This window comes from Lathamus discolor, chromosome 8 (assembly GCF_037157495.1).
Source record: "Lathamus discolor isolate bLatDis1 chromosome 8, bLatDis1.hap1, whole genome shotgun sequence".
Taxonomy (NCBI): domain Eukaryota; kingdom Metazoa; phylum Chordata; class Aves; order Psittaciformes; family Psittacidae; genus Lathamus; species Lathamus discolor.
Window position 1 is genome coordinate 18,267,257 of NC_088891.1, and position 26,739 is coordinate 18,293,995.

At 41.5% G+C, this 26,739-nt stretch overlaps 1 long non-coding RNA gene across 1 annotated transcript in view; it reads left to right on the forward strand.

Moving 5' to 3' along the window:
* Positions 1-10,896: 10,896 nt before the first annotated feature.
* Positions 10,897-26,739, forward strand: part of LOC136019072 (uncharacterized) — a 46,701-nt gene continuing 30,858 nt past the window's right edge. The window contains exons 1-3 of the long non-coding RNA XR_010614734.1: positions 10,897-11,554; positions 11,800-12,231; positions 23,056-23,182. This is a non-coding gene — a long non-coding RNA (uncharacterized LOC136019072). The remainder of the gene's footprint in view (positions 11,555-11,799; positions 12,232-23,055; positions 23,183-26,739) is intronic.

Sequence of the window (26,739 nt, forward strand, 5' to 3'; positions counted from 1 at the left end):
CTCCCAGACAGTGCTGCTAAATCTATCTGTTTAGAGGGAAGATAGAACACTGGCAGGATCATGATAAAAATAACACCAAGTTATCTAAACTAATCCCTTGTCAAATTCTCTAGATCCTTTAGGCAATGTGTGTGCAGTTAAGCTGTTAATTGGTATGGGAATGTGTTGGGTAAGTTACAGCAGTTATTGCTGTTAGAGATAGGCTTATCATCCACAGCTCAGTAACACACTTTGTCTGGCACTCACTGGTGTCAAGTGCTTCAAATGTGTTACTGAGGACAACCGCCACCTAATCTGCTAGTTGTGAATGCTACAGGATTCTGACTGTCTGCGTGTTCCCTCTGTTGGGGTATATGTGCCTTCTGCCAGGACTAAGGGATCTGTGTAGCCCAGTTCTAACAAGCAAGAAGCTATGACATTCCTGGTTCCCTGCTTTTTAATTTTCAGACAATATATTCTGGACTACAAGGCTAAGAATTCAAAGCAAGGAAAATTCCCTTACCTGCAAGGATGGATGATTTGGTAGTCAGGAATATCTAGTTTTGCATGCAAATAGCCAGATGGCTTTTCTTTCTTTCCCGATCTCCTCACACCAATCATCTGTAGGGCACAGGAGTGCAAAGGTGCCAAAACGGAATAATGGCCATTTTGAGGTAAGATTTTTGGCAAAACATTCAACCGGTGTAAACTGAAATAGCTTCATTAGAATCATCTTAACGCAGGTCATGCTAGTTTATGCAGTCCTGGAAATCTGACCCACTGAATCAGTCTTTTAGTACCTGCTCTTGAGAGAGATGGGGAAAATGTAAACCAGATGTTGGAAAACATAAAGATGGAATTGCTCAAGCCCCCATGTTGTTAGTGAGACTCAGAGGAACTCTGCAAGGCCACCGACCAAGTTTGGTAACTCCTGGTTCTTTGATAGGCTGAAGTAATTTCAGCAACAGAGAAAACATAGCTATGCAAACTTGTGGTACAGCACAGCATTCAGACCTCAGGGCCTCCTGCAATGACCAAATGTCCCCCTCTCTTAGCACAGGTGGTGCCTTTGGAAATGCATTGAAAGCTACAGAGTTTCCTCCCAAGCAGCTGGTTTCCTCTGACACTTTCAGAAACATTCACATTTATTCCCATCTTCAAGTTCCCCCACTCCTCACACATTGTCATTTGCTGGGTTGGGACTCTTTCTGTATGGTTAGCAGCTACTTTGGCATTGCAAGGTAACAATTAAGTGATACAGTCAATAGCACTGCATTTAGAGCAGTCAGTTTAGATGTGTGAGACATTGCTTCTCCTGGCTGATTCCAATAGTGCAGGGACTGGAAACAATTTCCAATGTCAGAAGTCAGTGGCTATTCCTGGGTAAGTATGGAATCTCAGGAATGGGCATGTAAATATAAACTATGAGCTCAGCAACACAGTGTTATTCCGCAAGAAACGTCAAATAATCTGCAAAACATATTTTTCCTTTTTCATGTCCATAGAGCAGACAGAGCTTGGGGCTACTCAGTCATCCAGTCTGCATCACCACCTTTGTTGTACAATGCTCTTATAACATTTGGCTTCTATCCCGCATGGGAGTCCAATACCCTTAAACTCCACAGGAACTGATGTGAACAAAGGCAGGAGGCAGCTTCTCAGTGGCAAAATTCCTACAAGCACAAGGTTGGGTGAAATTACGTGACTGATGTGGAAAGTTAATAATGTGTTACAAGCAACTCTTCAGCTTTACTAGCGATGCAGCCAGGCTTTTCATTTTAAGTAATGGGGCCTGTGTATCCCACAACCATAGCTGGTAGAACTAAATTCTTCCAAATTCAGGAATATATTGGAATTCTGTAAATCATTGTCTTTTTGATAGGTTACAAAAACATACTCCCAACAGTTGTCTTTCATTAGTACTGCCGTAGCTAGGATTCCAAGTTGTGCTCTTGCCTCAGCAGTAGAAATCCAACAGTGATAGTTATCACCATAATTTTGTGGGCACAACCAGCACACAGTGGGATAATATGTTTTGCAGTAATAAGGCATGTGAGGAAGGCTGTTGCCAGGTGAGCTGCCGAGGCAGCTTTTAAATAGCTCTGGACTAGTGGCTTTTCATTAAAGCTCCATTCTCTAGCTCATTCCTGTGGCCAGAAAAAAATCACTCCAGAACTTACATCACCTTGCTCTCTGCCAGCTCCTGCTTGCTGTTGCCACTTGCCCCTTGAACAGCCAAACCTCAGTCCTCTTCAGTAGCTGGTGGTAGCCACCAAATGACTATATGGGGAGCTGAAGAAAGAGCTACTCAGATTGCCCAAAAATTCCCTGCCTGTCCTGGAAAACTGTCAGTGAAGGTTTTGGCAATGCTTGTGTTGTGCTTGGGAAGCTTGGATAGTTGGATTTGAACCACAGCCTCAGTTCTATTTGCATCTGAAGCAGAGTGGTGATAAGAGGGGGAAGTGTTTGCCAAAACCCCCTTAATTCCAAACGTCAGGAGATCTGTTCTTTGATGCATATCTTTAACCAAAAAGGGATTAAATCTGTTATTTTTTTCACTTCTTTAAATATTCCCAGCAACTATTGAAGCAATAAACAGGGGGTTATAGCATACTGGCATAAACCAGGCATCCTGGTATGTGAAGCTTACCTAGGTACATGGCATTAGGATGCTTGATAGGAACGCTGATAAGACTAAACCTTTGCATTTGTTGTGTCCTGGGCTTACAGGGTAAGTAACTTCAGATGATCCCTGTCTTCCTGTTACTGGCTGCTGTGGATCATGACTCTTTCACCGTTAAGGTAGTTCTGAGTTCTGGAGGTTTGTTGTTCTCTTGTAAATAATCAGGACTCCCCTGGGCATCAGAAGTTATCCTACTGCCCTTGGCATTGATGGAGCAAGGTATTTGCTCTGGTGGATCACAAATGCGTACATACATGTACTGTCTCTTGGGAAGAGGCAGAGCGTCTGTATTCACAGGTAATATATTATTGTTGATTAAATATATTAAGGTTGATTCCTCTCTGACAGCCTGCCTGTGATGGAAAAAGTTTTCTGGTGAGGTACTTTCAGACAGATTTATTTTTCTGTGGAAGTTAACTGGGATTGTGATTCCAAAGCCCCACGAACACTGTGTGTAATTAAACTTTGGCAAAGGCAGATTATACGACTCTGGCACAGAGAGGCTTGCATCTATAAAAGGCAAGATCTGTCCTTTGTTTATTCCCTAGTAAATCAGTGAAGTATGTAGTGGTATTTTAGCATCAACTTAGCGTATTTTATTTTCCCTTCTAATTTACGGGGCAGTGGAAAACAGAGATTGACCAAGTTGACTTAAGACTTAGAGACTGTTCATAAAAAAGACTGGAAGGCAAACGGTTTCTCAGCTCCACAGACAATGGGCAGCACAGTGCATTTACAGTGTGGTATTTCAAACTTCAGGTGCCACAAGAAAGCTAAATATGATTTAAAGCCACACTAGCAAGCAGTAAAGTTGAAATAGCATTTAAGCACAAGGGAAAATAGACAAGCTATCATCGACATCTAATGGTACTGGAAGTTTCTCTGCAAACAGCTATTAGGAGAATGGTACAGCACTGACTGCATCACCCATGTGTGCTATGGACGGCCAGTGGGACATAACATGTATCTTCATTAGCATTTTAATTTAGATTAGGATTGTAGTTTTGATGTGAATCTCTCTGTTAACCTCTTTTCCTGTGGTTTTGTTTGTATTGTTGGATGTCCTTGAAGCACACAAACTGGGTGCCTTTTAGATGAAACCAGAAGATGCAGTCAGATCACAAACAGGCATTAAGTCCACAAAAAGCTAGAGAAAAATCTGAAATAAAACTCCCTAAATTGTATATAAAACAAATTCTGGTCCTTAGCACCTATTATTTGCTCTACAGATACATTACTTTTATACCACTCTGCTTGCTAATTAATATAGATACTTAGTACTTGATTATCAGTACGTACACAGAGAGTTTTAACCCGTTACCCCTTGTCCTGTCACTTCATCAGGGACTGTAGTGACAGGACAAGGGGTAACAGGTTAAAACTTAAACAGGGGAAGTTTAGATTGGATATAAGGAGGAAATTCTTTCCTGTTAGGGTGGTGAGGCACTGGAATCGGTTGCCCAGGGGAGCTGTGAGTGCTCCATCCCTGGCGGTGTTCAAGGCCAGGTTGGATGAAGCCTTAGGTGGGATGGTTTAGTGTGAGGCGTCCCTGCCCATGGCAGGGGGGTTGGAACTGAATGATCTTGAGGTCCTTTCCAACCCTAACTATTCTATGATTCTATGATTCTATGTATATGCACATATACAAATAGCTTCCCTTGATCATGTTAATAAACTTAATGTCTTGGTTGTTTAGCTAGCACAAGGCAGTGCCATTTCACTGAAACCTGCTACTATCAGTAAATAGTATTTCCTAAATATTGCATTAGCTTTACAGTATGCTAACTTTGTCAGCTACTGCCCATGTTCTTTAAAACATGAGCTGCAGCAAGCCCAAAGATAGATAGCTGCAGCTGTTCTAAGCAGCAGGATTCCCAATCTGAAAGCTGAGGAAAACTAAATTCAAAGAATGTATTTGGCAGAAAAATATGGTTTCTGATTGCTTCTTATCCCTCCACCTTGACATGACCAGCAGATTGTGCAGATGTCCACCTTTTCATGTGGACTGAGTGGGTAGTTCAGTATAATGTTTATTCAGTTTCATAAAAATACCCATTAAATGGATTAATTACATCCATAAATGAAAGCCAAGATTAAACCCTCTCATAGGAATACCAGATGAACCTTCAGAAGGAATAAAAGTATTTCCAGATTAAGGGACATATTAAAAATCTCACAAAACAGGATGTTAAAAATACATGAGTTAGTATTTGTCATTCGTGCCTAGTTACATGAACAGGAACACATTCACTCTCCTTTGAAAGATAAGTTAACATTGGATAAGTAAATGAGGGAAAGTGTGAGACTGCAAATTATAAATAGGGTCAATGACGGGAATGACAGGAGACTTCAGCCTTGCTTTCCCTGAAGTTTTCCACAAGAGCATGTTTTGAAGATCCCTGTTTAACTTCAGATGTAATCTAACTTGCTCCAATATTTACAGCTCTTCCATTCAGACTACTATGGAGAAATACCTTCCAAAACGTAATTTCGGACAGGGAAAGAAAGAAAGTGGTCAAAATGAAAATTTGCATCCCAGTATTTTGCTACAAATTTGACTTGTCCTGCCATGGTCTAGGATGAGATTTCAGATACTCCCAATATGAGAAGGGCAGCACAAGACAGTGTTCACTCACACTTCCTTATTCAGCTTGAGAGAGCAGCCAGAACCTCAACCCAGTGAGAAATCCCAAGTATGGCTATGAAATTGTATCTGCCAGGACTGACTGCAGCTGTGAGCTCAGTCTGATGCTTTTGCTTCTCTTCAGAAGCTGCCTGCCAAGACCTCTCACTCACATTGGTATCCTAAAGGCGAGACAGAACGCTGTATAACTCCTGGCTCTCTCACTGAGACTGAATTCCGTGGAAGGATGCTGTTCCCTTATGCATGCATGTTTGCCATTCTCTCTCTTTGATGATTGTGTGAGTTGCCATTTGTGGTAGATGTTCCACTTCTGTTAAACACTGAATTATGCACACAGTCAACAGCAGTTTTAATGTAGACGGGCACCCTTTCAGCATTTAGAGGGAAGAACACACAGGTGGAACATACCACGGTTGTCTGTAACTCTCCACCATAGCAATTGTTTTGAAGTGGGAATGATCTCTAAGGATGCTCCACCTTCTGCACATGCCCAGAGAAGTGTGAAGTCGTGGGCACCCTCGGACTAATTCCAAAGTCATTTACCCAAGCATAATTGAAAGGAATTCAGATGAAGTCTGAGAAGTCATCCTGATATGAAACGGCTTGTGAGGTCAGAATCGTGACTTTCCCCTTGTCATTAAGGCATTTTAACTGGAGGTACTTCTGATCAGAAGGGAAATGAAGAAAAAAAAAACAAACCAAAGGGCAAAACTCTGTCTGAAGCAAACATCCTGAAACATTTGGATTTCTTTTTCTACCTTCGGAAAAAATGAGTTTATTTCAAACTCAGACCACTGACAGTCAGCTTCTGAATCAAGTGTTGGACCCCTCCTTTCCACTATGAGTTCCAGTCAAGCCACCATTTGCCTTAAGTGACATTTTGGCTAAATGCTTAAAGATCAATCCATAGTCTACATGTGGTTATTGACTATGCAAGAGAACTGCATTTGGGAAAAGTTATCTTTCAGGTCTGCTTTCCTGCCAGTGTAGAACTTGCATCCCATTTCTATGTATTGTTCCTCTTCCACAGAAGCCAATATGACTTAACAAAATCTTGTGTTCTTTTTCAGCAAACTTTCGCTGAATTTCTATGCTCTTTCTCAGAATGGTGCTTTTATTCTTTCAGCAGGAACAATCATGGTTGTTACATGTTATGAAAGCTGGTTGCCCTTTCAAGAGCAGCATCCAGACTTCTCTGCTTGCTTTCTATTGCTGCAGCTTTACTCTCCATGCCTCTCAATTAGCCCAGTTGGTATCTCTAGTTGTGCTGGTTATCTCATGCCATCCCCTCTTTTGTCTGGATTTTTCTCAGAATCCATGACAGCCATGAAGTGCTTACTTTCAATCCTAACCTTTTATGCTTCTGATTTTTAGTATAGATACTTTCTCCATTTGAGTCCCATAACATTGCCATCTATAGCTTCATTCTGATGGCCAGATTGTATCTATGTGTCAATGTCTAATATTTCCCGTCTTCATCTGCAAGTGAGACTCCATCTTTCCTGGCTTTTTTTTTTTTTTTTTTACTTCCCCACCCCTTCCCAAGTTACCTCCTGTCTTCACTTCAACCATGCCCCTCACTGTAAGAGGAAAATTAGCTTAAGCCTGCAGAAGTAGTGGAGACAAAACTAACTGAACAGTACAGAGGCCCCAGACTTCCTTTCGAGTGTCTCTACAACACTGCATCAAAACTGCTGTTAGCATTCCACTGGTTCTAGAGGCTCCACAGGGATCAACTGTCTTCAAGAGGGGTCAGGGGACACAGGCTGTTTTAACTCTCAATCTGACTGTAAGGGCCTTGACACCATATATGACAGGCCATAATGCATTACACAAGCATATGTACTGCACAAACAAATGTTAAGAGAAAAGCTTAAAAGCTTTTTGAATACCTCAATTAAATCCATTTGGTTTAACTATAACTACTAGCCAAAAACTGAGATGGGGAAAAGAAAACTTGGAACACCATGGCAGAAGGCAAGCAGAAAGCTGGATTTGGATTTGAATCCCTGCACGTGTGTTGCCAGGCCAGTGTCTTACCTCTTAGTCTAAGCATAATCATGGATGTGTCATTCTACACCATGGATTTCTGTTTTCTGTTAATTAGCTCAGTCCCTGTTTCTGAACAACTGTTCCCTCAGTGAGCATAGCTGCAGAGTTTGGAGGAAAACCCACTCGCAAATATATCCCAACTGCAGCTGTGGTAGTTAAACCCAAATAATTAAGACATTCACAAGCGGCATGTGAAATGTCTGGAAACTGGCAAGAAAGTTTTCTGTGCAGGCACATGTCACAGCAGGCTGGAAGCAAGAGCTGCTGCGTGCTTGTGTGTGTGTATGGAGAGCTCACTTCAGCTTTCTCAGGGAGGAACAGATCAGTGTGCAAATGTCATCTTCCTGACTGAGCCCTACTGTTGTGGGTTATTAAACAAACAGAATCCCACAAAACAAACCACAGAAGTATTTTGAAATGGTATTACCAATTTAAACAATTTTTTGAGACCAAAAGACAAAAACTGTCATGTTCACTTGTATACCAAATTTCAGCAGGCATAATTTAAATGCCAAGTTATTAACCACTGTACATCTGTATTTGTACTGGAAATTGCATCTGACCCTTTCAAAGAGCTTCAGATACATGCCACACTCGACCCCATGCTGTTATGGATACACTTGAAACTGCAGAAATGTTGTTTAATTCTTCCATTTAGCTTTTGAAATCTGTGTATTCAGTGTGCTGGACTTTAGCCCAGACTTTCATAGTCAGTCTGAAGCCTTGCAGAGAGAGCTCTGGAAAATGCTTTTGGCATTGGCAGTCTTCTTTCTTACCTGCCCATATTAGACCAAAGAAACACTGGCAAAAAGTATGACTCAGGCACTCTGAAAACTCCAGAGTGTAAGAATGTTGGATATGTTCAAGCCAGCCATGGAGTATAAAGGAAGGGAAGAAACCTTCTTAATTCCCTAGAGTCCATGTATAAATCATAGAAGAAAGTTCTTGTCAGCAAACTGAGAGGTTAACTTCATGAATTATGGAGTAACAAGACTCCCTACCTTACTTAAAGCCTCTCTTCTAAAACATAACTTTATCCTCCACACAACTGAAGTCGCTCACTCCTGCAAATAGAAGTTTAGCTGGTACAACTGAGGAGGGTTCATCTCAGCAACATAAACAGCAGAGCCTGATTTTTCCCTCCAAGCATTTCTGACTCCAATAGTAAAATTCTAGTGGACAGAGCCTATCTAGTGTTGTTAATTGGGATCAGGCTCTAGAAGATTGACTCATTTCCTAAGACCAGCAGGCGTAACCTACTGCTGTGATCTTTGTAAAGAATAGTGGGCTAGAGACAAAAGCTTTCCTTTAAAGAGGTCTGAACCTACAACCGTTCAAGTTCCCCTTCCTTAGCCGAACTGGTGGGACCCAAGGAAGAGGCAAGAGAGTTAAAAAATAGAAAAAAAAGGATTAGAACAGCAAAAAACCTCGGCAGAAAACCTCAGCCCTAATCTAAAAGCCTCTCCAGAAAGAGACTGTTTTATAGAGTGCTTTGGTCACAGGCAGTACACATACAAAGATTTCTTAAACTGGAGACAGGAATTAGTTCCCTGACGAAAGATGTGAAACCCTGAAAGCGTTTATTTCTTACTTTGCATGGGTTCAGTCTAGAAACAAGCTGGACTTGTTAGAGCGGGCGTGGAAGAACTTCATAGTGCACCATGCAACCTTGTAGCTTGCAGCTCCGACGAGCTCAGGAGTGCTGCTCACATTCTTGAGTGCCATCTGCTGGCACCTTGGCTGTGATCTCTCTCTTGCACACAACCGGGAATCCTCCCGGCCGTTCAGCACATCCCTGAATCCACCCCTATGCTTTGCTCAAACCAGAGCTGACCTGTCCCCCCATGCAAGAGAGGCTCTGAGCAGTGATGCTCAGATGGCGATGGAAAAGTAGTACATGTAGCACAGGACTGTTGTTTGCACGGAGCAATGCTGAATGCCTTGTGTGGTGCTCCCTTTGAGGCTACTAAGAGAGAACATGGAAGGCTGATAAACCCTTATCCTGTTAGAGGTATTTGCTTGCCTCAGTTGAGAAGTCTGAGAGTGTATTGCTATTTTCACATAATACACTAAAATTTTCTTGTTAGCACACTGTAAGTTACGGTATCTCTCTTCAGTCAGTCACTTGTGTGTGGGCATGTTTGGGCACAACTGGTTTGTAAAACTGTATGTAACTGTATGCAGTAATGCAAAAAAAATCTCTGTGTTTTGGTGTTAAACCTACACTATCTTTGCAGGAGGTTTTGTATTCGTAATTCTGCAGATTCCAGAAAGCAATTATTTTCTATACAGATGCTGGTTTTAGTAACCCTAATATACTACAGGAGAGCTTTATTTTTTGTTAGTCTTGGCATTAGACAAGTCCTTACTCAGATTTGCACAGTGACCAGATAAGTACCTCGTATGGTTTCAAAACTCTTCTACCAACCCTGAGGAGCCATAACTGTTCTTTCTAAGCTGGTCAAGTAGGTGAATATAAACTCGTGGTCATCACATTACTCTGATATGAGCAGGTGGTTTAAATACAGCGTTTTGGGCTGCCACACGTGATCAAACCTCTCTGAAACTTCAGGACCCTTGAAGTGAGGTTTATCCTACCTCACAGGGAACGGATGCAGTCAGGTAAGGTACTCCAGAGCAGACAAAGGGAAAGCAAGCTAGGCTGATAGCCACCATCTCAGGTTTGTACAAAGCAAATACTGGGATTTCTATGTCTGGTATTCAGAATCTTATCTCAGCTGTTGCTTTCCCGAGGGTGTTTCAGAGGTGACGCAAGGTGAGCTGGGTTCTGAGCTCTGCTCTTTGCAAGACCTGGCATATTTTGCCTGACCTGGGGCTTTGACAGGCAAGCACCAGCTCATCTCACTATAGACTCATAGGCCATGATTGTTGCACATTCTTGTCCACTGCCCGTCTGCCAATGTCTACTGCCCTCATGAACGATCTGTCAGAAAGGAACAGGCTGTGGCTGAGCACTTCCCTTGCATAGGTTGGTATCTTTGCCCCATCAACCTTCATTTTTGCGGTAAAACAAGCTGGATTCCATGCTGGAGCTGCTGAAGTGCAGGGATAGCTCTCCTCTTCTGCTTTCTGTGCCTGGAGGATGCCAGTCAGGCAGGAAAGCAGGGCACTTGGGAAGAGCTGATAACATTTCACATCGCTGTGGCCAAAGTCTCTGGAGCGCAGTCAAAGCCTGTGGGGCCATTTCATAATCTCCCTGTGCCACTGAGCTCTGATCTTTACAACAGCACAATAGCCTGCTTTATCTACACACTTCACAAAGATTTTGTGGCTGATACTGTACAATACAACCCACATGTTGCCGAGCAAAACGTCGCTTTCACTGCCCTTCCTTTGTGGGTTTTAGCACCCAGGTCCTGCTGTGTAAATGTTGCCGCATGCCCCACTCTGTGGGCAGGCATACAAATGCCTTGCTGTTACACTGACAGCCCGAGGTGCGCTCTGTGCCCAGCGCTGTCTGCAGTGGGCTCAGCAGGGCATGAGGCAGGGCAGCGAGACGCGGGTGCCTGCAGCCATGCAGCACCTGGTCTCCAGGGCTCCCCAGTCACAGCCAGCGTGAGGAAGGGGAGCTGGCAGCGCAGTTACCTTCCTCTAGCATCTTTTCGAGCTGCAATCAAAACAGATCTGGCACCACTTCTCCCGGAGCGTTTTCCCCCTTCTGTGAGGTGAAAACCAGTCTTTGCTGGGCCACAATCTCCTCCCGCCTTTTGCATCCCTGCCTCACCGGGCCTGGGGCTTTTCCCGCCCCTTCAGGGCTGAGACAGCACAGAAACCACAGGGGGAAAAGGCGGGAGCTCGTGAGGGGACCGGGCTGGTTCCCCTTCGTACCACAGCCCTCAGCGTGGCAGGGAGGCGACAGGGAGGTTGAACCCTGCAGCCCGGAGGGCATCACGCTTCCCTCACCTCAGGGCTGTGCTGTGGCTCAGTGCTCAGGGGCAGGCATGTTCCGAAGCTGGATTCTCACTGACAGACCAGCCTTCCCTGCAGCTTCCAGCTCTCGAGAGATCCCTTCCAGTTGGGAGACTTGTTTCCTTCTCCTCTACCCCCCGGATTTTGGGTGCCTCTCAGAAGAAATGGGAGAAGGTCCTTTCAGCTCACTGCATGGAGGCCCTGCACCTAAAATGGCTGCCGTTGAGCAGGGCTGGCCCCAGTCGCCCTGGTGTGTCAGGATAAGGGTGAGTTTCTGATTTATAAAATCCTTCACTGGAGTTTCTGTGTGGGGTGGCAGGTGCTGTTAACTCTTCTACGGGCTACTGGGGCAGAGCTGACTTATTGAATTAGTGTAGGCTGGAGTTTTTCCTAAGCTCAGGCTGATCTCTGGGCAGTTCCCTATCATAGAAACAGGGCATAAAGAAGAACTGAAGCCGTTAATCAGGGTATCCCATACATGACTTGCTTTATTTTTTTATGTAATTTACAGGCTGAAGAGCATGAAGAAATAGCAGCACACTGCTTAGCAGGGTTCCTACAGGAGGATGCTCATCTCTTGTCTGGGTGTTTCTCACAGTGGAGCAAATACAGGCCCTAAGGAAGGAGTGCAGCAGACATCGAACTGGCAAAATACAGAAAGATTGAAAAGAGACCATGAAATCATCTAATAGATGCACAGCTGTTTACTGGGGCCTAGTTTGCTGTGGGCAAATGAGATACTTACTGCTCTTTTCTGTCACAAATCCTTACACAATACATCAGCAGAGCAATCCTCATCTTTGCTTGGAACTGCTATGCGAAGGACTGCCTCTCCTGCTCTATGATTTATTCTGTTACTTCGAGGCCAGAGCAGTTTCTCCCCAGTGCTGGAGGTGTGCCTATGCTGGAGGGGTGGGCTATGCTGTCCTTGGACTGCCACAGTGTAAGCATACTTCAGAGTGAGCAGTGCAGGATTTGTACCACAACAGAAATTCTCACAGACACAAACCCTGCTCTTTCATTATGGTCCCTGTAGCAGCATATAACAAGTTGTAACAGGCTGGCTGTGGCTATCAGGAATTCTCCACCCTTTTAACAGGTGTTGATCTAGTTGTGGGAGGGATGGTTCAATTTATTTGGCAGACTATTACTGAAGCAGGTGTCTCTTTAATTATTATACATTAGTTGCATAAGTAAAAAAGGAGTGGCTTTCTGGCAGAAGGTACAGAGTTTTCTGAAAGACTATCCCCATCCTAGATATAGTGCACATTTTTACTGGTTTATTTGCTTACTTCCTTGTGTCATGTAGAGTTGTGGAGTTCTGCCTGCTGTTGCTGTGCTAGTTTAAGCTGTTACACTGCTTTGGGGTTCTGTGGATGGGGGGCTTTGACAGGGTAAAAATTTAATATTACACGGAACTCACACAACATTTCTGTACATCCTCTGTTACTGAGCTCTCTCCAAATGGTTTGGATTTTCTAGATTACATTGCCCACTCTTCCTCAGAGCCTTTTCACTTACCTTGGAATGTGACAAGGAGAGAGAAAAGCCACTCCTGAGTCAGTACCTTTCTATGCTGGGTCTTGTTCTTTGCAAAGTGTTTGTTTTGTGAGAGTCTTGAAATCAAATTCTGTCAAGCTTCTACTTTGCTTTATTTTATTAGTGCCCCCCCACCCCATGTATAAGTCAGAGCACTAAAAGCCTATGCCTGTTTAACAAGAGGCAGGCAGAAACAAAGAACTGATCTGCAGTGCCAGAAAACCTGGACTTTATTCCTTCCATCCACTGTTTGAGCAGCCTTTCCCTATCAGGTATCTACCTGGAGGGAAAACAGTTGCACAAAGAGGTGAAGTTTTCTCTGTTATCACCAAAACAACCTGGGGCTCTAGAGAATGCGATATCCAGAGTAAGTGTATCCTGCTTCCTCAGTAAAATGGCCTGCCAGGCATGCTGCGTTTTGCTACATACCAAGCACTGCAAGGTGGTGAAAAGAGGGCAGTGTCTCACAGGCAGGCTGTCTAAGTACAAAAGAGATTTTCAATTTGAAAGACTAATTGTGAGAGAAAGGGCTGAAAAGGGGAGGCTTTAGGCAGATGTTTTTCTCACATATTTATAAAGACTTTTATGGCTCCTTTCATTTCTAGAAATTCTCAATCTAGAGATCAAGCACATGTATCCTTTAACATACATCTAAGGTCATGCAAGACAGTGCACTTCTTGCTCCAGGACACAGATGCATGGGGCTTTTCACCTCCAGCTTTATGCTGTTTTGATATGGAAGTTTCAACCTGGCAACTAAGGTTTGAGTATTTGTACCTGTAGTTATGAATGTGCACTCCAAAGAAGCCCTGCTGTGAGATGCCATTCTGGAAAGACTCAGCATTTCATTTAAATCAGGCTTGCTTACTCCATACCTTGCTTTTAGTAGTGAAGGTGAAGCAGAAGTTGTGCTGGGTAAATACAGGATTTCTTATATTCTCTGTATGAATGCATTGATGAATCCATCTCTGAAAGATCACTTAGTTGCAAAAGTTATCTCTGATATGGGGGGGATGGGGAAGTTGTTTAGTTGAGCCTTTTGTAGTCAAAACTCTTTTAATGTCTGTGTAGAATTTGGCTCCCCTAACTTATTTTCAGAGTGTGTTCACATAGCTGGACTGTCACGGGTCTTGTTTTAAAGACCTGTGAAATGGGATCCCCTTCCCTGGCAACAGACAGTGTTTGCCTCTGCCAAGTCCTTCTGCTGGGCCCAACCAGCCTGCAGCCAGCTCCTTCACTTAGACTGCCTGCTTTCTTGATAACCCTCCACTGTTGCCAAAGGTGAGCCCTAAACCTGTAGTTTGCTGAGGACCCCATCTATTAGCAGAAATGGATCCCCATGGTTAGGGATTTCCTGGAAAAGCTCCTGGAGTGAGCAGCCTCACAGTTTTGCTGCTGTGAGATTCAGCATGCAAGAGCCGTGTGCTGCATCAAGCTCTGTAGGAAACCTAATCTACAGTCTGTTTCCCAGAAACAGATTAACCTGGTGATTATTCAAGATCATCTTCTTTGTACCGCTAGAACTTGGGCTGTGACTTCATTGTACTGGACCCCTGATAAAATTGTCATGTCCTTTTAGTATTTCAAAGCATGTTTTGTTTACCACTGCAAAATTACACTTTTGGAAAAAGTCCTAGACAGTAGAACTGCATTTTCTATTCATAGTTACAAACCAGGCTGCAGTCTGAGCTTCAAATTCCTGCATTTCTTAAAGGATCTGTAGCATCATTCTGCTAAGCACTTCAAGAATAGTTGCCTCAAACAGAGAAGGGGCAAGAGGTTTACTGCATTCTTTGTGAGCTGTTTAAATTCCATATAAGGTTGAGGTCAGTTTGCTGGAGGCAAGTGAAAGATTTTATTACTGATTGGAGGTGTGTGGAGTCAGAGTAGAAAATAGCGTTCTTAACAAATGGTTAATTAAAAAGCAAATATGTGATGACCTGAACTGAAAACTGTCCCATCCCACTCATCACTTTCCAGTATACCATGCTCTGTATTCAGAGAAGCTGTGCATTCCCTTGTGCCTTATTATAACAAACAAAAAACAAACCCAAAGCTGGGAGCTGAATCCTCATTGCTGTTTTACACACTCTCCTTAGGAAGTAGCCATTTGAACAGCCCCTTTTCCCTTAAGCTGGGGTGTGAGGATCTGGATGATAGCTGTAAGTACATACTTCTGATAACAGCAGACTGTTGGCTGTGTGTTGGCTCAGCCCCTTACCCCGTAATGTCCTTCCCAATGTATTATCTCAGGCAAGACAAGAATGAATTAGCAGAGTGGGCTGCATGCAACCCTGTATCCAGTGTTTGTGTAGAAGAAGGACAGTGTAGAATCAGGGTCTGCTGTCAAACTGGATTTATCTTTCTAGGAATATAGCCCTTTTTTTGAGTTCTGACATACATCAAACTGAAAGAAAATGATAACAAAATGAGATGAATGTCCCCTCTTCATGGGCTCGCAGAACATGCAGCTTAGCTGGACTCTTGCTTTCATCTGTTTACAACTGAGAGCATAAGGGGAAAATAGCTTCAGACCCTTTTCTTATTTCAGAATTCCCAATAGATTGAAACAGTTTTTGAGTCTTCAAAAATGTATTTCTAAATCTTCTGTTATAAGAAGTAGCAAAGCCATAGTCTTGTCACTTTCAGGTGAGCAAGCATGCAAAAGGAAAGGGGTTTCTTTTTCCATATGAAAGTTATATTTTCCACCAGCTACTCTATCAGGAAACTCAGAGATGCAGTGGATCTCATGATCTCAAATCTCTTTCTTAAACTCATAGTTCATCTCCAATGAAGAGAGGTGGGAAGAAAGAAACCAACACGTGCAAAGTGTAATTAACACACATTTTTTTAAGGCATCTTTGGAAACTTCTAGCAGACTCTTCCTTCAGATAAAGTGGTTGTGTGTTCTGACCTGACAGTTTGTACAGATGACATTCTATGCATGTGCAGCTACCACTTATATATTAGACAGCAAGAGCACTTATATGGTTAGTTTTCTAAAGGCAAGATTCATGTTTACAGGCAAAATACATGAAAAGGAAAGCAGCTTATGAAATGGTTTATCAGTAATAGCATCTGGAGTCAAAAGCTGGCCTCCTATTTAGCCATTTCCAATGCCTCTCTACCTAGAAATTCAGTTAAGTGACTTTAAACTAATACAGGCATATCTGCATAGGAGAGCAGAATTTGGCCCAGAGGTATTGATTTTCAGCCTCGAAGATAATGATCATGTTAGGGTGATGAGGCACTGGAATCAGTTGCCCAGGGAGGTTGTGAATGCTCCGTCCCTGGCGGTGCTCAAGGCCAGGTTGGACAAAGCCTTGGATGGCATGGTTTAGTGTGAGGTGTCCCTGCCCATAGCAGGGGGTTGGAACTAGATGATCTTAAGGTCCTTTCCAGCCCTAACTATTCTATGATTCTGTGTCCTTTTTTCTCCATTGTCGGTTGTTGAGAGTTGGTGCCGTGCACAACCTACTGGTTATCTTGTTCTATGTTAAACAACATCTTCAAAAATTGCCAGCAGGGAGAAATGATTTAGGATCTGTTTTCCTCAGCCTGTGGGGAGTGTAGATTATTTCCCCAATCAATGGTAGAGGATAAGCATCACAAGAAAAGGGGTGAGGATAATATTGGCATAAGGTTACCAGTTTGAGTCAGGCCTTATTGAATAGCAGAGAAATATAGAAAGATGATGAGAAAGATAAGCAGCATTGTTGCCAGGCTACGAATTGAACCACCCTCCTGATAACGAGTGTGCTGTTTAAAAGGACATGGCTCTGCAAGAAGGTAAGAGTGGTGGTGGTGTCTCTTCTTGGTGTGGTGACCTGGCTGCTGTACCTATGCAGCATCAGATTCAGAGATCTCTGAGAAAAAAGGGAGAACCTAGAATGTCATACCTAACATCTGTGACACATCTGAAAAGTAAAACATGGACAGAGATGGACCTAAAATGGATCCAGATTTCCCAAATATGTATTTCCAGAGACTTGATTAAGCTTATAGCTAGAAGACCCATTGTAAAGAATTTATTAAGATATCAAACAAGTGCAGAAAGGCAGTGCACATTTGCTGAGCACAGGGGTGCCTTAAATTCTGACAGGCACATGTTTTTATTTACTCTGTTCAGTAGTTCAGTTGCTCCATGCATAGATCAAAACTCCAATAAACAAATGGATGAATCAAAAATGCAGTTATGCTGCTTAGAGAAATTACAAGATGTCTTTCAAATACAATAAGCGAGTCATACTCTGCATCAAAGAGAGCTTTAAATGTTATCAGGAAGGTCTAATTCAGACCACATCAATACTGTATTGTGGAAGTTGAGAAGGATAAATAGGGAGGCTTTTGGAAATCATGCAAGCAACTTGAATTGCTGACACTTGTAGAGGAGGTAAAGTATGTGCGTTCTGATTTCCTGGGAAAGAGAAACTGAAGTGGAAACTATTGGATGAAACTACACAGCAAGAAAATTATTAGTCCACTTGCCCAATTCTTTATGCTTAGTTAGCCTTCTTTAGGTGTTTCTTGGACTGATATTCTTCCTGTCCCTTAAATCCTAGGATAAGATAATTGAGTTGTTTTAACATCTATGTAGGATACTGCTCTTTTCAAATACCTATTCCAGTTGATTTCCTGACACAGACAAGACAAAATTCTTGTAAATCCTAGAAAGCTTATTGTAGACAGAGCATCATCTGTAAGAGCCTGTTCTTGGCCCTGACGCTGTTCCAAGGCTACCATTACAAACCACAGTGAACAGAAAAAGTAACAGCGGAACAAGATACTGGACTTTGGTTTTGTGCAGTATACCTGAGATTGTTAGTATGAACTGGGAGCCGAGCAGCTGGGGTTGCATCACAGTTCATCTGTGAATCACAGAACAGATTTGTTGTAAAGTGTGTCAGTGTTAGGTTAGCTGTTTCTGTTCTTGCATAGTTCATGACAAGTCTCTATTAGAATAATTACTAATCTGCTATACTTCTATCACTAGGGGTGTAACAGGTCTATCCTTCTGGGGGCGTATGCAGTAATTCATGGCATGGTAATAGACTCATAAATTAAACCTCAAATTCCAGAGACAATTCTGTACTTTGGCTGTAAAAACTTGAGTTGTTTTCAGGGTTTTCTTGGTTGAAATACTTTCTGTTGTGTTATTCATGGTATATTTTGGACCATACATTGAGATAGATGTGTAAATTAAGGTAGTAATGAAACTAATTTCTTCAGGGCCAGGTAACAGGATAAATGAACTCTCTTATCCTATCAGGTTCAGCATCAGTTTCTTCTCATGAAATGTAAACAAGGCAGAGGGCATGCCATCCCATCTGAAACTAGGGCCAGCAAAGCAGATCACCTCAGCTCCCTTCCAGAATTTTCTTGGTTAGTTTGGGGAAGTTGACTTAAAAAAAGAACAAAGCCTCAAAAAAACCCCCCCAAACCCAAACCAAAAGCCCCAAACCAACCCCAGTTTGTAACACGCTTTGGTTGTCTTTAAATATTTTCAAATTGATTAGTCAAAATTTGTAAGATGCTATTTCATCCTTTTGTTAAAATTGCCAAGTATTATTATGGTACATAAATAATAAATCAAATTGAGCTGCTTCATGGATGACCACTGATTCCTCACAGGCTCTTTCTGTCTGGGAGAGTCTCTCTTTTGATCTAGCCTCTGTTTTGGAAAAAGTTCTTAGATTGTTTCATGTTTTTCCTAACTTTATGGGTTAGGTTTCCTTTCAGAGCTATAGCTTGACCACACAAATTTATTTAAAAAATAAAAATTACTGTATTTAGTTGCAATTTGAGGCAAGAACGTTCATTTTTCGAGAGGGAACATCTCTAGTCATGTGTTTAAGAAAGAAGAGTGTTGAGTCTTCTCTTTCTCCTCTGTCCAGAATGGTTTGCTTGGAATGATACACTACCTACATAGCTGAATGATTAAGCAAAAAATCCTAGGTATTCACACGTTCATTTCCCTGCTCAGGACTTGAGCAAGTGGCTTTACAGCCAGCAGTCAGTGTGCTCTGTGTCATACCACAGGCAAGTTAAAGGTATTCTGAAAGTAAGCAGTTACCATTCCTGCTGATGGCCTAGTTGATCTGGGCTGAGGTTTTCAGGAGATGGGTGTTCCCCTTTCTTTCTGGCTCTCTAGATGGGAAGGGCAGACAAGTGAATTTGTTACTCTGCCCTCTGAATTGGCTTGTTCTAGATCTGAATATGGGGTTTGTAAGTCAGCTCTGCAGAAAGGACTGGGGAAAAGATTGTGGTTAGGATATTTCTTTTTCCTGCCTTGGATGGTGAACCTTTTCAGTGGCCTCTTTAGTATATCTTTTCAAGTTATGGCTGAATGTGGAAGTAAGAGAGGGTTCCCTGAGTTCAGCTGTGTGGCCATGAGGGAATAGAACTGACAGCTTTGATAGGCCACTGCCATAGAATGTGGTAGAGAATAGAATATTCTGTGCAGAGTAATAGAATTTAATATATATATGGTATAAAATAGAATAAAACCTTGATTTCCATGACTGAACTGTAAGTTCAGCCAGACACTGATAGGTGCTGTTATGTTTTCCCTTTACTGTTGTGAAAGAAGCCCTAGCTATAGCTATATAGGTTAATATGTAACCAGAGGTATAATATGGAGTGACTTCCAGCTTCACAGTCAATTTTAACTCTTATTTGTGTGTTTGGTATTTTTTATTGTTTCTGTATATCCCTGAAGCGTGGCATGACATTGTTACCCTATATGGTGTGGGTCATCAGAGAGGAACCATGTGGAATTTATTTATCAGCATAAACAGCATCAGGACATTGACCTTTCTAATATGTAGACAGCAAACAATAATGGGAAAGGAAACCAATGGAAGCAGTACATGTTACTTGAGTAAAGAATAAAGTCTTTAGCTTTACTCTAACTCAAGCTTTACATTAATCAAAGTCCAGTAAAATTGTCTGTAAATTGCACCAGAATAACCATTTTTGGTGTCTTTTACATTATGGGTACATCTTAGAAATCTTTCTGGGGTTTTTTTGAAACCATTTTCTCTGGACCATCATGGATCTCTGGATATTGCTAGTTGAAACTTGCTTCCTAGCCATTTTTTGAGTGTACAAGTTGCTGTTGTTTTCTGGGCACCTCAGTTGAGTAATTCAAACAATTAGCCTGCTTTGGCCCAGAAAGAGGGTAAATCTTCAGGAACTCACTGGGAATTCCACTTTACTGCAGTTACAAGTATAAAAGCAGATAAACTCAGTGGCCATGACAGTTGTAACAGTTTTCTGTCACATAGCTCTCCAAGATGTTTGGAAGGTCTATATGGCATAGTCCCTTGTTATTTTGCTCTCAACCAGCTTGTTTGGGGATTCCCTTTTTTAGGCTGATGATGGATCATATTATGAGGTGCTGATTTCCCTTGAAAGCATTGATGGAAGATCTTTTTACTCTGTATTCATCTTTTGAGGAGTTAATTTACAGTGATACTGCTGAATCAGAACATAGTTACAGATACACAGAAAAATTCATGCCTGATTGATAGAAACTTTCAGCTGTTCTGTGACCTTCTGTTAGGTTTGCTGGGTAAATGCAGAAAGCTTCATGAATGATGTATCTATTTTCTGCCTAGAAACTGCATGGAAAGTATCCTACATCTTTTTTAGGTCTCTAACAATTCATTAATATGCATGTATGGGGTTAGAGAGAACCTCTGTATGATGTTAAATGCTGTACAAGTCCAGACTGAAGAGAGAGCTCTATAATTGTTCCAGTTTTCTGGCGATGGCCTTAGAGAAAATCTATTGCGTCATTTGTTGCTTTTGCAGTTAAAACAGTATGCCTCTGAAATACACAGGGAGCTACAGAGCAGTTTTTCGGTAGCATGAGAGTGCTAGTTCGCATGCTGCTATCACTAAACCTCTGCTTGATGTTTTCATTTGTAACAAACACAGTATTTGGAGCAGAAACTTGGTCACAGATGCTGAGACAGCACCAACCATAATGTGGGATGTTGATTTCTGAACTGGCATATCTAGGCATCGCTGTGCAACAAGCAGTGGAGTGTAATTATGAAATAACAGCTCTTCAGAAACCCTGTCTAAAACCTCAAGACAGCCACATTCAGTTAGCTTTCATCTTTCAGGACCTCTTTCTTCTGTGTGCTCCCAAGTTCTGACTAGGAGGTACAAGGCTATAATCAGGCATTGCTAGTCTAAGGGAAAACAGGGAGTAGGAGAAATGTGAAAGGAGCTCAAGGCCTTTTCTTGACATTTCAAGCTTTATGCTAACTACTATTGGGCCTCTACTTGGGTGTTTGATTCAGTAATGCATCAAGCAGCAGTAGCTCTCATGGAAGAATACGAAAATACAGAACACGGGTAGGAAGGTAGCATTCTCCCTTTTAAAAGGGAGTGAGTCTTGTTTTCTGTATCTTCTAGGGAAGGCAAGAAGCAGCCATATTCAGGGATGTCATCAAAGCATTGCCAGCATTTTCCTTTCTCTCAGCTCACTGTGATTTAAAGAGCTGGTGATGTCAGAGAGCTGCGATTCCAGATGGGATTGCTGATCTTACCTCACTAGGAGAAGTTGCATGGGTTAGCTTTTCCTTACAAGACATTGTCCAGCCTTTCTTGCATGAAAGATTTCTCATATTTCATTAGAGCTAATGCCTCCCTTTCCTACTGTCATGAATTAATACCACTATGCCTGACTGTCCGTTCTGAAAATAGCTATCGGTACAGCTCACAGCTATTTATATCTGCTAGTGTCAACATGAAGCAGGACATGTTCCCAGAAGAAATTATGACTTCTTACAGCTGCTGCATCAGTAAAGTTAAAAAGGCTTAAAAAGCAGAAGTAGCTTGGATAGAGTTTGAAATGTTCTTCATTCTTGCCTTTTGCCTGAAGAAGATGCAGAAAGCTACATGTCACAATAGATTTTAAAGTCTTACAGAATCTGTTGGAATTTGCATTTGAAAACAAGATTTTTTCAAGTCATGTTGTATTTAATGTATTGCTAGTGTTCAGCAATGGATTAGCTTCATGTCCAGGAATGCAATAAGAAATGTTTGTCATTCTGGTGTAGCAACTTCCTTCTCTAGAAGTAAGTCTTCTATATGCTTTGAAGTCTTGGCTCCTGAAGTGCTGTTGTAATAATGTTAAGAAAACCTGAACAGGATTGAGCAACTCAGAGAGCAATTTGTGCAGCAGAATAGCTTACAATTTAGATGTCAAGAGCATTATGAAGTGAAGAAACATACTCATGGAGCAGTTAGAAACACATGTAATATTCTGAGTAGGGTATCTGAAATGCTGCTGAAGGGAAAATCGACATTGTATACCTGCATCTTTTGGCAGGGATCCAAAGTGGCAATACTTTGTTTTTTTCCATGTTTGTGACCCTTTCTTCATCTTTCGAAGTATAAAGACACATTTATATCTCGGGATAAGAGGTTATGTCCAGTAGTGTTGACCTCACAGTGTTTTGTTGAGAAGCTGGAGAGAGAAGACTGTGAAGGATACTTAAGCATATATTGAAACACTGTTCAACCTTAGCAGTTTTTAGGTTGCACATTCCATTGACCTGAAGTGCAGAATGCTAGTTGAAACAAAAAGTAGCAAAGCATTTCATTTTAATAGTTCATTATCAGTAGCATTTTGTTCAAAAGAATTCAGTGCAATGCTCTTTATGTTGATGTGTGCATTAGATTTTGATGAAATGTGGCTCACAGTGACTCTGCATCAGAATGTCATGCAAAACCAAGGCATAAGTGGTGTAGAGATCTACAAGAGAGGCAGTTTCAGGGCTGATGGAAGAAGGGAAGAATGAGGGAATCATTTGTTCTAACTGCCTGCTCCAGAAAAGCTATGCCATCACTTGCACTTGGTTTGGTTTTTTGTTTCATGATCATGCGTGTGGCTGTCTGACTAACCAGAAATAAGAGGAGAGTTGCATTTGATGTTGTACTTCACAGGAAATGAAGTTGTATGCTACATGAAAACCAGCTGGAAGGGTTTCAGACAGGGATTTCTGAGTAGCTGGTAAGGTCAAAGGTGGGAGTCAGTTATGGCAGATTTGATGATCCTACAATATCAGAGGTGGTTTTGAGACTTCCTTCCCAAATAGAAGATGAGTTGGGACTGTGGAATTTCTGTCACTTTGCTTCTATTGTAGTACAAACAGTCCTTAAAGATCTTGAGACACAGGCAAAATAAAGCTATATAAAATATTCTTTTCAGGCTGGAAACCAGATCCAGAAAGAATTTAAGGAGCTGGATGCAAGTTTCCTTGTCATTCTTCAGAAACTGCTGAAGAGATTGGGATCCTTATTCTGCATGACAGGAAGAAGTATATGACCTTCTTGAGGTATGTTTAGTATTTCTTCCTTCTCTTCAACAAGCAAATAAAAATCTCATGGAAACATTTCGCTTTTCAAGTAATGTATAGAAGTTTGCAGCTCATGCTGTGCTGGAAATATTGAAACACCAGTAAACCACTAACTCTAACTGTTCTTGACATATTTTACTTAAAAATTCTGAATTTAACAGAATATTTTGATGAGGGATTGCTGAGCAATTGTTGAAGGACTGGAACACACATGTTGTAAAATCTCCTGAGATCCCTCTGTGAAAACCTTAATTGTATCTGTCTGGAAACTAGTCTGAAATCTCGTCTCTCCTATGGAGCCTATGGAGAGAGGTTTGTGCCTCTTACCCTTCAGAGCACCTTTCCATAGCAATTTGGAATGAACCTCATGTGGTAGATGGTGGTAATATCAATTGGAGGATAAAATGCTACAGTCACAGAGAGTAGTGTCAGCACAATTCCACGGGCCTTTGGTTTAGTGAATTCAGCCCAGTACTGTGGTGAGTTTAGGACCATAAACTATCCCTTGATTTGGACTATTGCTTCATTGATTAAGCATTATCTATGCTACTCTAAACACAAGTGCTAGTTGTTACTGTCCCTAGTCTTGGTTTTTATTAGTATTATTTTGTTACTGTTATTACAGCTGATGTAAGGCCTGCTTCTACAGAGTTCAGAGATTGATAACTCTCCCATACCAGTTGCTATGTAAGGCTTAGATCTGCAATCAAGCTGTACCAAGTTAACAAGTTGTCCTGTAGCTGTTGACTTGGTCAACATCAATCCTGGCCAATATATGTTGAAATTAAATTGTATAATCATCTGTACCACAGGCTAAGACCAGATACTACTGACAGTCACCATGGTTCAGCTGAAGAGTAGAAATTAATGTAGTTGATGTAGTTTGATCATGTATCTGAGTAAGGGCAGCAAAGTACAGACTTAGTGAGGGAGGCCCTCATTTCCCTGATTCTCAACAGTTTTTAGCGTTTCTATCTAAGTCTAGAGGACTGCTTTTGCTAAGGTTTTGGGTTTTTTTAAGTCTTTTGGGCAAATATTTTAGTTACTGGTGTTGATTTATTGTGGAATGACAGTCATGGTGCTCCTTAAACGCTGAGTAAACCTAGTCACTGAAGTCAGGGAGGAAGACCTTAAGAACTGTGGAATAAAGTCGTAATTCCTGCAGGTGAATGAAGATAACCAGGAAAACATACCTACTTTTATTAATCTCAACCAAATGGGGCACTGTCTCCTGCAGTATGCTACAAAGCCACAGTTGTTTCATACAGTGGAAGTTAAGACTGAATCAGACACTGCAGTTCTCGTTAGAAATTGAAACACTGAAGGCTGTAATTCCAAAACTCAGTAATACTTAAAATTAGTTAATATGAGCAGACTCCAGAGTAATGGTACAGGGACTACAGAAACCAGTGAATGTGGTGACAGTAAGTTTTTGCAAGGAAAGGCAGCTATACTAACCCCCTGCAGAACAGCATGTTAAATAAGAATCCATAAAATCATTTTATGAAAATTTGGCCTTAATGCAGTTAGAGGATCTTATTTCTTTTCACTGTTTCAAGCAAGGCTAATGCTTAGTAAAATGAGATAAAAGCACTGCTCACAGATAAGAATTAACATTGATAAGAGCCTTTAAACTTCCCTTTCACACCTTTGAAAGTTACTGAGTTTTTTTCCTTTTAGCAACTAGGCTTCTGCTATTCTATGCCTTCCACAGTAGTTCTTATTAGTACAAGAACAACAGCTCCCTTGATAGCAAGCCAGGCAGCTGTAAAGTTGCCTGTAAAGCTAGTGATCTTCTTTTCACGATTGCTGCTGTGACTTTAGTGGATAAGGTATTCAAGTACATTGCTTCTTGGCCTTCTGGTACGTTATCTCTGCTGTACTTGATTTCCTGTGTGTGTTGAGCTGTGGTAAGGTGAATTGTGTTTTGCTCAGAATAGCAACATGGCAAGAGTTCACCTTTACAGAGAAAACTGAAAATGCCCCATGTATTTCCAGACATTTTCAAAGGAAATAAAGTCAGTGCCACTTTATGGCTTTTGAAGTCTAACCACGGTGTTTGTGTCTGTGACCTCAGTCAAGAGTGAGCAAGCACATGCACCTTCTATTAAAAAAATAAATACTAAAAAAGGAATAACAAATGGAAGCAATAAATACAATAAACTGAAGCATTCCTATGGGATCTCTGTCCAACAGTTTTTAAAAGGTTATCTCTACCTGCAGTGTTCACAGACAAACTTGTGTTGTTTCTGAGAGAGATAAGAACAGCAATACGTGGTTCTGATGTGATAAAACAGCCTGTATTTCTGAGCTTATTCAGTTGATTGCTTTGTTTAATATCCTTCATGCCTGGGATGACAAACAGCAGAATTCCCATGACCAAAATCTCCCAAACAATTGTGCAGGAAATAAATTGAGATGTCAGATAAGGCACTTGAAGGCTGTAAATATGTCACAGGTCCCCTTTCTGATATGGAAATGTACAATCTGCTTGTTTCTAGGATGCCAATTTTTTGTATAGGTTCTATTAACAATCAGTGGAAATATCAGTGCATACTACATACTGTTTCTTCAGTATGTAATAAAACTGTACAGGGAGAATCATAGTCTGTTGTGACTGGTGAGCAATAAATTGCACAGTTGAAACACAGACCGTTTCCCCCTATTGTACCAGCTCTGCCAGCTTGCTCAGTTTGAGAATGGGTCATGCATTACAGGATGATTTTCAGTGAGACCCAACCACTAGTGTAATGAAAGTCCTGGCTCCTAGAGTAATATGGGTTTGGCAGGGGTAGGGTAAGGTTGTTTGTTTAAGTTACTGTGTATGGCAAAAATGTTGGAAGTGTCGTGTGAATGCAAGACCTGGAAAGAAACCAACATCAATTTATTAATTCTGTGAAACTGTAGAAATTGGGATATTGGACCAGTCACCTTTCTGGGAGAGTCTCACTCATTATTTAGGAGCATCAGCAATATCCCCATAATCTTATGCAATTAATTCTTTTCCATCTATCCAGCCAACTTTTATTTAGGATGCATACAGCAGAGGTTCACCCAAATAAAAACCCAGATAGTACAAAATGTAGAGATTAAGTTAAAAATATCTGTTAAGAAACTGATGTAGAAGGGAGGGGCGCATATGCACAGCTAGTGCATAATCTAGAAAAACAGAACAGAGTACACTTTCTTCCATTCATTGGAAAGCCTTAGGATATGTGTCCATCACAGAATCTGTCCTTCATGTATTTGAAGTCATTAAAAAAAAGGTGAAAGGAAGAAATATACTCTACAAGTCTTCCCCTTGGTCTGTTTTCACAAGGTCCCTAGTCATACGCTACTTTCTTTGCAGATACCTGCAGAGGAATCAATTACAAAGGAGAGAATCCTTTCCTTGAGGACTGTAGAAGCACTGAGTAGACAGTGTCTGCCTCAAGGAGCTTATGCAAACACCAGTAAACTTAATCTACTTAATAATCAAAAGAACTCTAATGTGATGCAGTCTCTAAGCATGCAATCAAGTAAGGGAGTGCAAATCT